Source organism: Artibeus jamaicensis, unplaced genomic scaffold, assembly GCF_021234435.1.
Source record: "Artibeus jamaicensis isolate MK-2021 breed Jamaican fruit bat unplaced genomic scaffold, CSHL_Jam_final contig_233, whole genome shotgun sequence".
Classification (NCBI taxonomy): Eukaryota; Metazoa; Chordata; class Mammalia; order Chiroptera; family Phyllostomidae; genus Artibeus; species Artibeus jamaicensis.
Window position 1 is genome coordinate 48,520,416 of NW_026521486.1, and position 13,730 is coordinate 48,534,145.

The window sequence follows — 13,730 nt, forward strand, 5'->3', positions numbered from 1 at the left end:
ACATTTCATATAATAATGGTTTGGTGATGATGAACTCCTTTAGTTTTTTCTTGTCTGAGGAGCTCTTTATCCCCCTTAGATTCTGAATGATAGCTTTGCTGGGTAGAGCAGTCTTGGCTATAGGTCCCTGCTTTTCATGACTTTGAATATTTATTGCCCATCCTTTGTAGCCTGCAAAGTTTCTTTTGATAAATCAGCTGGAAGTCTTTTTCATTTAAATATATTTTATTGATTATGCCATTACAGTTGTTCCAGTTTCCCCCCTTTGCCCCTCTTTACCCAATAGCCCCGTTCTCTCCAGCATTCCCCTTCCCCACTTAGTTCATGTCATGGGTCGTACATATAAGTTCTTTGGCTTCCCCATTTCCTATACTATTTATAACATTCCCCCTGTCTATTCTGTACCTATCAATTATGCTTCTTAATCCTTGCACCTTTTTCCTCATTCTCTTCCTCCTCCCACCTGATAACCCTCCAAATAATCTCCATTTCTTTGATTCTGTTCTTGTTGTTTGCTTAGTTTGTTTTTTTATATTCAGTTGCTGATAGTTGTGAGTTTGTTACCATTTCAATGTTCACTGTTTTTATCTTCCTCTTTTTCTTAAATAAGTTCCTTTAACACTTCATGTTATAATGACCAGGTGATGGTGAACTCCTTTAGCTTTACCTTGTCTCAGGAGCACTTTGTCAGCCCTTCCATTCTAAGGGATAGCTTTGCTGAAAATAGTAATCTAGGTTGTAGGTCTTTGCTTTGAGTGCAAAGACCTTGCCAGTCCCTTCTTGCCTGCAAAGTTTCTTTTGAGAAATCAGCAAACAGTCTTACAGGAACTCCATTGTGGGTAACGCTTTTCTTTTCTCTTGCTGCTTTTAAGATTCTGTCTTTATCTTCAACCTTTGACATTTTAATTATGATGTGTCTTGGTGTGGTCTTCTTTGGGTCCAACTTGTTTGGACTCTCTGTGCTTCCTGGACTTGCATGTCTATTTCCTTCACCAGATTAGGGAAGTTTTCTTTCTTTCTTTTTCTCTTCCACATGAGTTTTCAGTTTCATGCTCTTCCTCTTCTCCTGGCATCCATATGATTCAGATGTTGGTTTGTTAGGAGATGTCCCAGGGGCACCTTATACTATCCTTGTTTTTTAAAATTCTTTTTCTTCTTGCTATTCTGATCGAATGCTTATTTCTTCCTTATGTTCCAAATCATTGATTTGAATCTCAGCTTCATCCCCTCCACTGTTGGTTCCCTGTAGATTTTTCTTTATTTCACTTAGTGTAACTAACCTTCATTCCTTACTGGGTTTCTTCATTTTGTTGCTGTACTCAATGAATTCTTTGAACATCCTTATCACCAGTGTTTTTTATCTCCATTTCGTTTATTTCTTTTTCTGGGGTTTTGTTCTTTTCTTTCATTTGGGCCACGTATCTTTGTCTTCTCAATTTGGCAGCCTCCTGTGTTTTTTTTCTATGTGTCAGGTAGAGCTGCTTTGACTCCTTGTCTTAGTAGCATGGCCTTTTGTAGAAAAGGCTTCTGTAAATTGTGTGGAGTGGAGCCTTAGGTAATCACCAGGATGGAGCAACAGGCTTCATTGCTTTGTTGTTCATTGTGGTGGAGGGCTCAGAGAGGGTACATTGACGCTTCCTGGCTTCTGGAGGTTTGCCTGGCACACACCCTGTGTGACTGGTGTCCTTCCAGCTTTTGCCCTGGTGCTAAATCCCAGAGGGGGTGGGCCTGCAAACATATTAGGTCTGTGTGGGCCCATTAAATGGAGTCTCCTGAAAATCCAGCATTTTCTTCCACTGTCCCAACCCTCACTAGTTTTACAGCCAGAAATTGTGGGGATTTATCTTCCTGGCACTAGAACCCTGGGCTGGGCAGTCTGGCCTGGAGCTGAGATCCCTCACTCCCAAGGTATCCTTCTTGATTTTTACCCACCACACGTGAATGTGGGACCGTTAGTTCCTTTGCTGCCATCTCTCCATGCCATATCACCTCTCTGTGTCTCTCTGCCTGCCTCTGCATCTCCGCCCCTCCTACCTGCCTGAATGAATGTGGCTTTTTTAAATCCTTGGCTGTTGGACTTCCATACAGTTAGATTTTCCAATGGTTCTAGGTATTATTTGCTTTGAGGTCTAGCTGTGTGTTTACCTATACTTCCACCTTGACTGGAAGTCTCATCTGACAGTGTTATGGGAATACTCCTGTAGGTAACTAACTGCTTTTCTTTTGCTGCTTTTAAGATTCTTTTCTTTAACCTTTGACATTTTAACTACAGTGTCTTGGAGTGGGCCTCTTTGCATCCATCTGGTTTGGGATTCTCTCTGCTTCTTGGACTTGCATGTCTATCTCCTTCACCAAATTAGGGAAGTTTTCTTTCATTATTTTTTCAAATAAATTTCCAATTTATTACTCTTGCTTTTCTCCTTCTGGCACCCCTATAGTGTGAATGTTGGACCTCTTGAAGTAGTCCCAGAGGCTGCTTATATTAACCTCATTTTTTCAGATTGTTTTTTCTTCTTGTTCTGATTTGTTATTTTTTGCTTCCTCATGTTCCAAATCATTGATTTGATTCTCAGCTTCATCCACTCTACTGTTGTTTCCCTAGTAATTGTTCTTTATTTCAATTAGTGTATCCTTTGTTTCTGACTGGATCTTTTTTATGCTGTTGAGGTCCTTACTAAATTCCTTGAGCATCCTTATAACCAGTGTTTTGAACTCCGCATCTGATAGATTGCTTATCTCCATTTTATCTAGTTCTTTTTCTGGGGTTTTGGTCTGTTCTTTCATTTGGGCTATGTTTCTTTGTCTCCTCATTTTGGCAGCCTCCCTGTGTTTGTTTCTATGTATTAGGTAGAGCTGCTTTTGCTCTGTGTCTTGGTAGTGTGGCCTAATGTGGTAGATGTCCTGTAGGGTCCAGTGGCACAGCCTCCCCTATCACCCAAGCTGGGTACCTGAGGTGCCCCCTTTGTGTGGGCTCAGTACATCCTCCTGTTGCAGTTGAGCCTTGGTTGCTGTTGGCAGGTCAACAGGAGGGATTCACCCAGGCCAGTCAGCTGCAAGGACTGGCTGTGACAACTTACCACCAACCTCTGTCCTCCATGGTGGATCAGCTGTGCCAGGGCAGGGTGGTGGTGCTCCTATGTAGTTTTTAGCTGTCCACTGGGTGCACAGGCTCTGAGTTTTCCTGGGTGGTACAGGCCAAGGTCAGCCCCCACCTGTGTTTGGCCTGGGGCCACAATATATGAACTATACAGCAATCTGAGATGGCTGCTACTTGTGCTAGGCTTGGAGGTTCCCAGGCAAAGCCAAGCTGTGAATCTAGGATGGCTGCTGCTAGCACCAGGCCTGGGGCTCACTGAAGCCAGCTGTTGCTTGTTTGATAGGATTTAGGAGTCCAGGCCAGCCATTCAAATGGAAAAGCAGCTTGGGTGGACCTATAAGTTGGGTAGGGCAATTTACCCAAGGTCTCCTGGTTTGACCTCCTTGGCAGGTCAAACAGTGTTAGCCAGGTGGATGGAGTCTCAGACATGGCACCAGCCTGTGGGTTCTGTGGCTCTGCAGGCAGAGGGCTCAAAAAAGGGACAATGGCCTCTGCTCAGCCCAATGCCTGACACTTCAGCCTCTCCCAGTATGCCACTGATGCCCTCAAGCTGCCACCCAGGTGCTAGAGCTCAGAGGGAATGAGTCTGAGTAGGTAGGTGAGTCCATGTGTGGGCTCTTTAGGAGGAACTGCTTGGGGCTCCAGCAGTTCCTTCTGCTGACTCAATCTCCACTGTTTTTTGCATCCAGAAGTTGTGGGGCCTTCTCTTCCTGGCCCTGGAACCCTGGGCTGGGGGTCTTGGTGTAGGGCTGGAACTCCTAGCTCTGTATCCGCACCCCTCCTACCAGTCTGGATGGATGTGGTTTCTTTAATTTTGTAGTTGTCAGACTTTCATTCAACTCGATTTCTGACAGTTCTGAGTAATGGTTGCTCTATATTTTAGTTGATGTGATTGTGAGGAGGTGAGCCGTGTTTGCATGTGCTGCCATCTTGAATGGAACCTGAATATCAATCTTATATTCTATAACCTCCCTAAGTTACTCTGGTTTTTTTGTAGATTTCATCACATTTTCACACATATAATCATGTTGTTTATGAATAAAGACAGTTTTCTCTTTTTTCAACCTGGATACCTTTTATTACTTTTTCTTGCTTGATTTTGCTGGCTGGAGCCTCTTGTACAATATTGAAGAGAAGTAGTTAGAGTAGATATCCTTGTCTCATCTTTGATCTTAGGGGTACCACATTTTGTTTTTAAACCTTCTTTTAAAATGTCTTTCAGAATGTTATAGTACTTCTTATTCTTGGGGCACAACCTCTGATTGATGCATCAACCGATTGCCTCATAGGAGGTTTGCTTCTTTGTGTGTGTTTGTTTTTTCTTTGAACCCTGAACTTACATCCTGTGTGTCTCAGATTGTGAAAGCATCTCTACACTGTAGTCACTCATTAGTTTCTGCTGTGATCCTATTTCATTCTTAGTTTGGAACCTTACTTATAATGAAGTGTTACCTTGGGTCCCTGTACCACAAGTGCAGGGTGAATTTAGACCCCACTTCTGTGGATGGTGCAGGCCTTGGGTCCCATTTTCTGCAAGGTAATTCTTTCCATCACTAGGCACACGTGCAGTGCTTGCTCTTTCTCACTTGGTGAACTGAGTGTTGTTTCTATGTCCTGTTTCAAGTATGGAGTAGTCCTTTGTGTTTCTTGAATTTATACCCAGTTCTAACTTGTGGGCTTGGCACAGGGCGATGGCTTAGACCCCTTTGCAACTCCTAGGCATTAAGGCATCTGTCTGGTTTAGATATTCCTGTTTATTATTTAGACTCTGTAATAGCCTTTTAAATTGGCTCCCCAAATTCCACTCTTATACCCCTGATAATTCATTCCCAACACAGTCATCATGTATTCGTTTTAGATTTTAGTGTCTGTGTTGTCAGCTTCTTCTGGTATCCTTTCTGCTATTTAATTATCCAGGCTTTTAATTTTCCCTAATACCCTGACCTTCCACTCACCTCGAGGCCTTTATACTTGCTATTCCCTCTGTCTGGAAAGTTCTTCACCACCACTGCGCCTTCCCTTGTCATTGCCTGCTCATGTTTGGGATATTATCTCAGTTGCCGATTCCTGAGAGAAGTCTTTCTTGACCCCTCAGATTGGTTTAGGTTTCCCTGTCCCTGTGTGTCTCACGGAATCCTTAGTTTTATTTTCATGGCATTTATCACAGTTCCTTACTAGAATATGAACTGAGGGAAGGGACTTTGTTGTGTTCATCACTGTTATTTCTAACATTGAGAAGAGTGCTTGTACAAGTAGATATTCAAAAAATATTTAAGTAGATGAATATGTTCATCCGAGCAGTATCCTGCAGTAGACTGTAAACTCTGAGAGGGTGGGACATTGTAGTTTGTTCATTAGAGTGTTTCCCAGGGCCTTGTACAGAATCTGGCAGGTTATAGGTGCTCAATAAATAATTTGGTGACTGACTGAAAGAGATAAGGTTTTAAGTAAAGATGGAGGCCAGATTAGGGTTACTTTTTATGAAGAGTTTTATTTGCGTGCTAAGGACCTTAAAGATGAGACATTGAGTGGTTTTAAGCAGGGGAGTGACATGAACAGGCTTACATTCACTCTACAGGGTCTGGAGGAAGTAATGCCTGCTTAAGTGTGGTTGGCAAGGTAATAATGCATGTAATAATTTATAGCTTTAATTTGAACATTTTGCCTAAAATGTCATGTGGTGTGGTCAAGTGTGTTATTATTATCCTACAGAATTACATGCTTACAATTTTTTAAAGATATTGTAATTTTAAAAAGGGGGGCGTTATTTGTGCCAGAACCAGTAGAAGGGTCCCTTTAGGAATTGCAGGGAGCATGGTTGGAACATTACAAAGCTATTGCTGTAATCCAAGGACAAGATGAAGTCCTGATATCAGGTAGTTGGGATGGAGGAGATTGAGTCAAGGTAATTCAGAAACCCGTTAAATGTGATTGGATTAAAATGGGGCAATAAGTAAGGAGAAGGGTCTAACATCACTTCCTAAGTTTCTCCTCTGAGAGACTAATACCTCCTACTTGTAGTACTATTAAGAAGAAGGGTAGGTTTGGGAGTGGGTGAATTTAATTGAAATGTTAATCTTTTAACATAGGAAACTTAATCCTGTATGTGTCAATATAGAAAACCCACCCATCTCCTTATTTTTTAGAAAATGATTTAAGTTAAGTGGTTCTTTTACTAGATGTGAGTTTCCTGTGGGATAGTGAGGTGGAGATGATGGACATTAGGTAACCGGGAGCCAGGTTGAGAAGGTCTGTTCCTGGCCATTTCAGTTAAAACAACCTGACACTTCTGATTTTTTTTTTTGTGTGTGTGTGTCTTAGGCTGTTTCAGCATGTTTGTTGCCAGCCTTTGCAAAACTGTTCTAGATTTTTCCCATGTTCACATACATTTTTCTCTCGTTTGTTTTCCTCAAAGGATTATTTAGTTTTTTTCCTTTAGGGTTAAATTTTCTCAAAGTTACATGTGTTTTTACACATAGCTTTCAGAATCAAGTAGTTTTGTAGTGTTCCTTAAATCTGGCCAAGGAAACAGGAGTTAGAGGGAAAGAGTTTGACCTGTGTCCTGGGAGTAGAGAGTGAAGTACCGTTTGGAAGGAGGGAACCTGCCCGAGGACCTGTTTCCTGGCAGGTTCCTGAAAGAGCTGTTGCCGGATGGGAGACTACTATTGGATGATTCATTCATTTCAAGGGATATTTACTAGTACTAACTATGTGCCAGGCACTGGGCTAGATGCTTGGGATATCATGTTGAGCAACTGCATAGGTTCCTACTTACATGGATTTACAGTCTAGCAGGAAAGACAAACAAGAAGTTATAGTTTAATGTGAATGCTATGATAGAGGTAGTGAGGGTTCTTTGGAAGCCGGTAGTTAAAGGGGTGTCAAACTCATGTTCACTGGGGGCCATATCGCCTCGCAGTTGCTTTCAAAGCGCTGAAATAATTTTAGGACTGTATAACTGTAACTACTCTTAACTATTAAGGAGTTGAAATTACATTTGGCCCTTTGAAGGCAGTGGTGAGGCTGATATGGCCCCAGGTGAAAATGAGTTTGATGCCCCTGCAGTGTAGTAAAAGCATTGGATTAGTCTCAGACAGGGGTAGGGAGCAGAAGAGTGCAAATTCTGGAGTTAGTGACATTTGAACAGAGACCTGAAAGATGAGCTGGAGTTAGCCAGGCAAAGAGAATAGGGGGGAGAGTTAGATGGTCAGCAGCCACCTGAAGTCAAGTTTTATTGTATGACTGTGATTTTTGGATGAGGAAGGAAGAATTAGGTAAATGTGGATTCTCTGGGAAAGGGACCTTAACTTATTTCATACTTTGTATAGTGCCTAAACTTTTTGCCCTCTAAAGAGCAGAAAACCTTGGATCCCTTTGTACTGAATGGTTCACTGTGGTCAGGATCCAGAGCCCAGACTGGTATTTCAAATCAGCCATGTTATGTGTTAAATAGACTTTTGCACACTGACCTTTTCTTTTAGTTACCCAAGTCTGAGTTATATGTATTACTCAGTGTTTTAGCAGGACACATATTTTATTCTTTAAAATTTCTTCTCAGACTGATGATTACATTTGATTTCTTCCCAGTGCTTGCTGGCTAGATAAAGGAGAAGAAAAGGAATAAGAAAAATTTGACAGTCTAGGAAAGTGAAAAAACGTTTAATTAAATTGCTGCTAAATAGTGTAGGATGTTTTAGTTATTTTGTGACATAGAGGATTAAGGCTTTTTTCCTTAATATGTCTTATTGGAGCTACCTACACAATGGAGAAAGTACACATTTTCAGAGTAAGTTATGTTGACCTCAGGCTTCCGTATTCTTCCAATTCCAGCGTACATTCTGCCATTCTGCTGGGGCCAGTTAGTTCTTAGCTCAGGTGTTTCAGCATCTCTACAGAACTTGAGCTTAACTGTGTTTAAATCTGTGAACATCAAATTCCTTTTTTACTTCTGTGTGCTAGAACATTAAGTTCCTTGCCAGTGATCTAAAACACGTAGAATTCTGTATCTTCAGACGCAAAAAATTTATTTTCTCTGAACTTAGCTCATGACATTTAAAAACGAAGAGACCTGCCCTGGCCAGGTGGCTCAGTTGCTTGGAGCATGAGCCCATAAATCAAAAGGTTGCAGGTTCATCCCCAGTTGGCCGTGTCTGGAAGGTAAACCAATCAATGTTTTTCTCTCTCTCTCTCTCTCTTGCTTGCTCGCTTGTCAATAAACATATCCTCGAGTGAGGATTGAAAAATATCTTTCAAAAAGATTTTCTGCAAAATAAAAACAAAGAGACCTTAGAGCAAAGAGACCTTAGCTTATAACCTATTAGTGATGGTTATTCTAGTTCTGCTGCAGATATATACATAGTTAAAAACCTTACAAACTAGTGTTTTATTACAAAGGATGCACTGCGACTGTCAGTCTCAAATTATTTAGTCATTTAAAAAATACTTGTAACGTAAGTGAAATTATGCTAGTAAGGCGCAAGTCATTGACTTTGTGTGTGTTTATAAACATAGGTGATTCAAATGACAGACTGGCATACACTTTGAAACACAATAATTATCACATTATAATTATATACATGTTAAATCAATCATAAACATATCTTTTTACTATAGTCAAGTCACGTATTTTAGGTGGGGGGAAGAAGAAGGAACTGGGCGAGCATAATGATATTGTTTGATGTTATTTGGCCAGTACTATAGAAAGGCAGGCCAAGTTTGTGACCTCCTCACAGTTCAGGCTAGGGTCTCCAGTTTGTCATAGTTTGCTACTGCTAAGGAACAGAACTATTCCAAACTTAACACAAAACTAAGTTATTCTTGCATGAATTCTCTCATGCAAGAATAGTCACATGGGCCTGGAGTTATCCCGAAGGCTTCCTTCCAGACACACTTGAGTGGGGAAGTCCAAATAGCTAGGAGCTGCGATAGCTGCAGCTCCTTGAACATCTTTATTTCTATTTCTTTGTAGTCTCTCCAGTTTGGGGGCTTCATGGTAGCCAGACTTCTGACATGGAGGCTTAGGGCTCCAAAAGCACTTGTTCTGAGTAAGAGAGCCAGAGAGACTTGTATTGTGTTTTATGGCCTAAATTCAGAATCAGTGTCATTTTTCACTGCATTTTGTTCACTAGAAAAGAATCACTAAGTCCAACCCATGTTCCAAGGGAAGAAAACTAGACTCCACCTCTTGCTGGAAGAAGCGTGAAGAGTATTCAGACATGTTTCAAGATCACTTCTGTCTTCCCTCTGGCCACAAATTATTTATATCCCTCCTACATTCAAAACACATTTTCTCCTTCTCAAGGCCCCCAAGGGCTTATCTAGTACAGCGTCAGGCTCTGGCTTGACATCTAGGATCTTGCCATCTAAATCAGGTGCGGGAGGAGATAAGGCTATTTGGGTATGGTTCCTTGAGTATAGCTCCTTGAGTACTATTGCTTTCACTTTAAAGACCTGAAAACTAATGAGTCACATTATCTCCCCTATAACCCACCCCATCCATTATACAACAGTGGGCAGGCATAAGAGAACCACTATAGACACACCTATTCAAAAATTTAATAAAAATATATGTAAGGGACACAATAGTCACTAGCTCATTTATAGCAATTCTGAAATCCAGCCAGGCACATACTAGCAGTCCTCTATTCAGCCCTGCTACCTGAGAACCATTTTCCACAGCTCTCACTTTTGCTCCTGAATTATTCTCTTCCATAAAATGTACCCAGTGTTTGCAGCTAAGTCATTTTCTCATCCTGTTTTCTGGCCATAGAAGTTTGAGTGTGTGTATGTGGGGGGATCAGGAGTCCCCCGAAAGCTTCTTTTCATTTTGTATTGTCTCTGTCCTTTTTAGTCTAAGATGACAGTGTTTCTGAACATGAAATTCTCTGAATCTTACTGATGGATTCACTCTATTAGACAAAAGCCACACTTGTACATTGGTATAAGCCCTTTTCTACCTTAGGTTCCGTAGAGGAGGAAAAAGTTTTCTTTGAACCTCTGAGGATCAAGGTGGGTCTGAAAATTAAACTGACAAAAGACAGATTAAGAGGAGAAAGCAGACAAATTTATTTATATGTTTTATGTGACACAGAGCCTTAATGAGTAACTGAAGACCCTTAAGAATTAAGTTAAACCTGAGTACTTTTATGCTCTGTTTGATAAAGAGTGGACAGTCGTGAAGGAGTATGATAGGTTAATGAGTATGAATTAAGTGTATAAACGGGAGAAATTTGGCAGGGTCTGTCTGTTATGAATCTTCTCTGTGTACCTTTGTCTTTGTAGATAAAGAGGTTCGTTTGGTTTTAGGGAGGGCATATTTCACTTGAGGACTTTATTACTTGCTTCAGGAGAGAGGGGCCCGGGAAGGTCAGGGTGACCTTCCTAGTTCTGTTATTTTCTCAAGTTCCTTCAGCTTAAAATATTCAGTATGCCAAGGTGCCATACTTTCGGGTAGCATGTCCTGAGCCCTATGAGCTCCCTTTAAGACTTTTGTGGGACAACACCTTCAAGATACTTAGAAGGTCTTTTATTTTGAAAGGATCTATGAGGCACCACCTTAAATCTCTTTGGAGTCTAAACTAGGGGTAGGCAAACTGACCAGTGAGCTAACATTTGTTTTTGCATTTGTGTTTAAAGGACTATAAAAAAAAAAGTTCACTAGAGACTGTATGTGGCCCTCGAAGCCTAAATGATTATTTTTATATAATCCTTAGTCTTAACAAAAGTTTAATTTAAAAAAACATTGATTTTAGAGAGAAAAAGGAAGAGAGAGAGGGAAAGAAACATGGATTTGGTGTTTCATTTATTTATGTATTCATTGGTTGAGTCTTTGTATGTGCCTTGACCAGGGATTGAACCTGCAACTTTGGCATATCGGGACAATGATCTAACCAATTGAACTACCCGGCCAAGGCCAGAAGTTTAATTTTAGGCCATGTCTCCCTGTCTTGGATTTGATCTTTGTCCGGAAGGCATTTCTTAATTTAAGAAACATCTTGCTATATGGAGAATCTGGGAATAAGAAACAGGTTTTTCTTAGATCTAATGAGTCCTTTGTTTTGTATTTCTTCTATAGTCTGCTTGAAAATTATATAATTCCTTCTTTTTCTCATCTCCACCTACATTTTATGATACATAGCTAAACAACAACAGAAAAAAAACCCCAACTGATCGACACTTTTGACATTCTGCCTGGAAATCTTACCTAGATTCATCATGTCATTGGTCATGTTTTCTGTTTCTCCACATTACTGCAGGTGACAGAGTTGCTGAACTTTACACCACTATCTAGTAAGATTCTTCTCTCCTTCAGCTTCCAGTGACACTTGCTTTTAAACCAGGGATCCAGCAGCCTGTTTCTGTCAAGGGCAATAATTAATATTTTAGGCTTTTGGGGCCATATGATCTCTGGTATACCTGCTCGGCCCCGCTGTTACAGGAGAAAGCAGACACAGACAATATGTGAATGGGGATGGCTCTGTTCCAGTAAAACTTTATTTATGAAAACAGGCAGCAGAAAAAACAAAACCAAAAACAGACAGCAGGTTGAATTTCACCAGTAGAGAGTATTTGGTGGCTTTTAAATTTTTATTGACATCTTCCTCGAAGCTTTTCCTAACGGTGTCCTTAAGACCCTTCAGGCATTCACTAACACTTTCAGTGCCCTTCCTCTCCCTTTGAAAATTTTTTATTCATTTGAGAGAGACACACATCAATTTGTTCCACTTACTTATGTGTTCATTGGTTGAATCTTGTGTGTGCCCTGATGGGCAGTTTAACCCACAACTTTGGTGTATCAGGACGGCTCTCTAACCAACTGAGCTACCTAGCCAGGGCTTTTTTTTTTTTTTTTGTCTATTTTATTTATTTATTAAAATTTATTTAATTATTGTTCAAGTACAGTTTTCTTTTTTTTAGTCCCATCCCAGCCCAGCTAGGGCTTTTAAAGGCCCTGTTCCCTTCTCCTGCCACCCAGTACCAAAGCCAAGCAATTTAATTTTTTGTTATGGGAACCACCCACTCCCTACACCAAAATCTGTTTTGGTTATCTGTTGCTGTGTGACACACCACACCAAATTGAGTGGTGTAAAAATAACACTCCTTTTTATCTTTTATGGTTCTGGTGTTTAGGCTTTGCTAGGCGATTGTTTCTCAGGGTTTCTCATGAGGTTGCAATCAGATGGTAGCTGGAAATGGAATCATTTAAAAGACTTCCTCACCAAAGGCTCTTAGTGCAGTCGGAGGCAGCCCGGAGATGATCTCTCATTCACATGTCTGATGGCTGGGCTGGGAAGACTCAAACAGCTGGCACTACTCAAGCACCTAGCTCTCTGAGTTCTGGTCATAGTCTCTCCAGCACGAGGGCTTTACGGAAGCTGGATATCTTACATGGTGATTCAGGCTTCAAAGTTGCCTGACCTGGGAGAGCTCCAGGCAGAAATTTTATCAGCTTCTGTGACCTAACTTCTGAGGTTGCTCAGTATTATTTCTGCTTCATTCTCTTTATGGAAAGGGGAATTAGACTCTGCCTTTTGATGGGAGTAGTATTAAAGAGCCTGCAAATATGTTCTAAAAGACAAAATGCCCTGCTGCCCTGCATATCAAAAAGTTTTGGAAGCTGGAATGTAGTTGGGTCTTGCTTTATTAGGATAGGCTCTCTCTCTTCCCTGTTCGTGGGGATGCAGGTAGGAGATCACCTCCCTTCATTTAATGTTCAAGAATGGATTTGTCAAGATGTTGAGAGCTGTGGAAGGAGACTCCACAGTAACAAATGCCTCTTGTCTTCAGTGGAGGTAGGACCTGGGAGGCTTTGACTTGACATTCTTTTTCCTTTTGTATTAAAGTAAGCACAGTGGTGCTTCCAATCCCAAAGAGAAAACAAGCGAAGCAAACAGAATCTCACAAACTATTAAAGTTCTACCATTTATAGATTTGTTTGAGTTGATAAACGTTTTTACAAGGGCTGGAGAGTATGTGTGCCTGTTTGTTACTGTACTTCCCATTGAATTAGTTTAGCTAGCTTTTTTTTTTTTAAGGTTTCTGCTTTATTGTTTTTATTTTTTTAAAGATTTTATTTAATCATTTTTTAGAGAGGGGAAGGGAGGGAGAGAGAGAAACATCAGTGTGTGGTTGCCTCTCACATACCCCACACTGGGGACCTGGCCTTCAACCCAGGCATGTGCCTGACTGGGAATCGAACCAGTGACCCTTTGGTTCACAGGCTGGCACTCAGTCCACTGAGCCATACCAGCCAGGGCTAGTTTAGCTAGCTTTCTTAATGCCTGCAGTAATATTCCCAAGGGAGTAGGTGATAGAAATAATTAAAAATCTGTAGACTCTAGAGCAGGTGGTAAAACAGGTTACAAGAGACTTCAGATGGCATTGGGAATAGTGTCTAGAACTGCATTACTCCCTGACTCCATCTGAAAAGACTTGGTTCACCTTATGTAGTGATCTGGCTCTGGAAGTAAAATAATTGGTATTTTATGATATATGCTTTTAGAGGCCATTGTGTTATTTTTTTCTTTTCTCTGTAGATCAGTGATTTTTAACCTTTTTCATCTCATGACACATCAACTAATTACCAAAATTCTGTGGCACAGCAAAAAATATATTTTTTGCCAGTCTGATTAAA

The 13,730-nt window shown here is 40.8% G+C and overlaps 1 protein-coding gene across 7 annotated transcripts in view; it reads left to right on the plus strand.

The window, feature by feature from the left end:
* SPATS2 (spermatogenesis associated serine rich 2) overlaps window positions 1–13,730 on the plus strand; it is a 114,305-nt gene that overhangs the window by 18,626 nt on the left and 81,949 nt on the right. The window lies entirely within an intron of this gene.